This window comes from Diabrotica virgifera, chromosome 10 (assembly GCF_917563875.1).
Source record: "Diabrotica virgifera virgifera chromosome 10, PGI_DIABVI_V3a".
Classification (NCBI taxonomy): domain Eukaryota; kingdom Metazoa; phylum Arthropoda; class Insecta; order Coleoptera; family Chrysomelidae; genus Diabrotica; species Diabrotica virgifera.
This window is the reverse complement of record NC_065452.1, coordinates 116,343,229-116,346,992: the sequence shown is the minus strand read 5'-3', so window position 1 is coordinate 116,346,992 and position 3,764 is coordinate 116,343,229. Positions and strand designations below refer to the sequence as shown.

At 32.6% G+C, this 3,764-nt stretch overlaps 1 long non-coding RNA gene across 1 annotated transcript; it reads left to right on the top strand.

The window, feature by feature from the left end:
• Positions 1-236: 236 nt before the first annotated feature.
• Positions 237-2,846, top strand: LOC126893354 (uncharacterized). The gene is made up of 3 exons (XR_007701145.1): positions 237-634; positions 693-887; positions 2,665-2,846. It is a non-coding gene; the product is annotated as an uncharacterized LOC126893354 (long non-coding RNA).
• Positions 2,847-3,764: the final 918 nt, after the last annotated feature.

Below are 3,764 nucleotides of genomic sequence, written 5' to 3'. Positions count from 1 at the left end.
ATGTGAATTTTTAAAGTGGTTAGGTAATATCGCAAAATTTTATTATTTATAAAATTCTTTCATACAGCATGACCTGCTCGAAAACCATTTCGATACCTTTTCTTTGTAATATCTATAAATTAATAATTTTTCCCATTTCTATTGGGATAAACCGTAATACAAGAATCTACAGGTCGAGCAAGTCTCGTAAATTTCACGATTGCGAGCCACGTTTCACGCAACCGTGTTTGCGTACTTGTGTTTCGAGTTGCGTGGTCGTGCGGAGTTATATCAAAATTATCAAATACCAATATGTCAATATGGCTACTGGGTGTAAAAGATAAATCTTATTCTATCTGTTCTTAATGAGTTTTAGATAATTTTAGTTGTATTTCTTTGTAATTTTGTGTTGTACAAAGATTAATTTAACATTTTCTCTGGAAGTATTAATTTAGAAAGATAATATGCTTCATTGGTGTTGTGTTTTGAAGTGTGAAATGCAAAGTAATTGTGATAGTCAAGATAAAGTTCACTTTTAAACTGAACTAAATAAGGTATCTGAGAGACAACAATGGTTAAATGCAATACAATGTACAGGTTTTACTAGCGAAATGAAAATTTTCCTGTCCTGTCTGCTGTAATCATTTTATATCTGGTAAGTTACAATTACAACAGTAACGATTTTTGAAGATGTTAACATTTTAATCTTATAGGAAAACCAGCCGACTTAATCGATAATAACAATCTCCAGATTGGGTTCCTTCAATAAATATGGTCTATAAACACAATGAAATAAGTTCCCCAAAATCTAAAATGGAGTGGTATCAAAGGAGAATTAAAGGGAAAAATATTCATATTGAAATTATTTATAAGGCACTGGACTGTCTTAAATTCTACAATAATACTAGGTGGGTAAATGATTTTAGACATTTTTCATTAAGAGTAGATTAAGATTAAGTAGATTTTCATTCAGTAGATTTAAGACTTGTTTACACGGGTAGAGTAATGATGCAAGTACTTGATAGAGTAGAGTAACTCTACCTGTAAAAATGCTCAGCACAGTAGAATAGCTGGTAGAGTGTATAGTTGGAGTTAAAGTAGACTGACTAGCAACCTATGGCAAAGTAACTACTCTATGACCACCACTACTGCCAAAATGTCTACTCGGCTGCACACTCTACCCATGGAACACGCTCAATTATGGCAGAATAGAGTAGGTAGGAGAGTACATGGGAACGCTGTCATTCTGGCTGGAATTGTGTTTTGTGTAAATAGTGAAAATGAAGTTCACTGAAGATGAAACTTTAAAACTTGTAGAGCTATAATACGGCGAATACCAGTGTTTATGGAATTTAGGTAGTGTATACTACAGAAATAAAAGTTTGCAGCAAGCTGCGGAGGATGAAATCGTCGAAAGAATGGCAAAGGGGGCTTTGGAGTAAACGAGCTTAAGCAAAAAATTAAGAATTTAAGGTGCACTTATAATCAAGAGTGTTTAAAAATACAAAAATCGGTTTCGCTATACTAGCATCAGTACTATACTTGTACTCTCCTCATGTGAATGGTATCAAGCCATTTTTGGTAGAGTACTACCACTACTCTACTCTCCTCAAAACTCTACCCATGTAAACAAGTCTTTAGAAACAGTGGAAAATGAGGTAGCTAGTAGAGTAGTAGTAGAGTAAAATATACTGGTTTAGCAAATTACAATGTTTTAAGGTAATACAGTAGCGATAAACAGGTAGCCAAAACGTGTTCCAAGATTGTCACTGTAATTTTGAATATTTTTTCGAGGCATTTGGCACGCGTATTCGTAAAATAATAAAGAATGGCGGTACAGAGCCCAATTTGAAAAATATATTAATATGTGGAAATTACTCTGTAATTATACAATATTTAAAAACGAGCCTGTACCGCCACTAAGAAGAACAAAAAAATACACTTTCTTCAAATAAACTTTTTTATCCGATGCCTAGATTTTGTGTAATTTTGGAACTACTAATGAAATAAAAAATTTTAGTAGTTCCAAAATAACACAAAATCGGATAAAAAAGTTGTATTTGAAAAAAGTGTATTTTTTTGTTCTTCTTAATGGCGGTACAAGCTCGTTTTTTTATATTGTATTTAATTACAGAGTAATTTCCACATATTAATATATTTTTCAAATTGGGTTCTGTACCGCCATTCTTTATTATATTACGAATATGTGTGCCAAATATCTTGAAAAAATATTCAAAATTACAGCCGCAATCTTGGAACACATTTTCGCTACCTGTTGATCGATACTGTTTCCTCTTAAGACAGTTTTAATAGTTATTTATGATATAAGTATTAAAAGTACAATTTTAAGACGCGCATGTGAAAGCTAACTTGAAAAAATAATTTTATTAATGTTTTGACTTCCACATCAGATGTCATTGTCAAAATACAAAATATTCATTATTATTAGGTTTGTTCTGTCAAACTAGTCAAAAACCATCAGCAAACAGTTGGTCAGTAAAAGAACATAATACAGTCACCAGTGCGATCCCCTCTACTCGCGCTGGTCCACTATTCGCTGATGGTTTCAAACTGATGCTAGAACAAACCTATTATTATTATGCATATCATTATCTGTAAATAATATTTCTTCGGATTGTTAATTGTAAAGGATAGAAAAATTACCATTTATTTTATTTTTTTTAGAATCAGCTGAGAGAAGTGGTCTACAAAAAACCAGGAAGGAAACGGAATATGTGGCTACGAAAGGCAAAAGAAAGGTTTACAAAGCAAATGTGACACATTTTTTTGAAATATTTAGGAGTATCAGTAAATTGCATTAAAAAAATGTATGAAAAGATTTTGTTCAATAAAAATGTTTATATTTATCAAGGATGTATTATTTGGTATGGCCACATATCGTCAGTGATGTAATAATACATCCTATCTGTTTTTTCATGAGTTTTGTAAGAGAGACTAAAAACTTGTCTTAGGGTCACCTCCTGTTTTCATATGATATTTTTTGACTTGTTTTGTAGTAAATTAAACTATCTATGAACTACAAAACAAGTCAAAACTTACATATGAACACAGGAGGTGACCTTAAAACATGTTTTTTCATCTCTCATACAAAACTCATGAAAAAACAGATAGGAGGTATTGTCACATCAGCAAGGATGTACAGTGATGAGTGCCCTAATAACCGGCAAAATATGGGCAACATATTTAGTTGTGAGATAAAAAGAAATGAAACTAGTCGAGCTGGGAAATTTAGCGAAATTAACCTTTAAATTTACGTTATATTGATCCCACCTTTACACATATCGGAGGAGTATGTCAACTAAAACTGTCACTGTGACAGTGGTAGTTTCCAAACTCGTCTGATACGTCTGAAGGTGGTACACAATCAATACAATCTAAATGTATAAGTTAATATCGCTAAATTTCCCAGCTCGACTAGTTTCATGTCTTTTTATCTCACTACTTAATATATCTTTTGTGCTATTTTGCCGGTTATTAGAGTGCTCATCACTGTATTTCTGGTATATCCAGGGAATGTCTACAAAATATATTTTGAATGTCCAGAGGACATTCATGGAATGTTCCAATAAGACATTCAGGTAATGTTTAAAATGCTGACACAGGATTTTCCTGGGATGTTCAGGGAACATGTTTTCGGGGATATTCCAGGAATTTTTCAATGTCTGTGTACCTTCTATGGACCTATATGGAATATTTTGGTGTTATTACCGCCGCACTCCACTTGCGATTTGTAATCAGGAAGATTGAACACATTGTTTCAAATA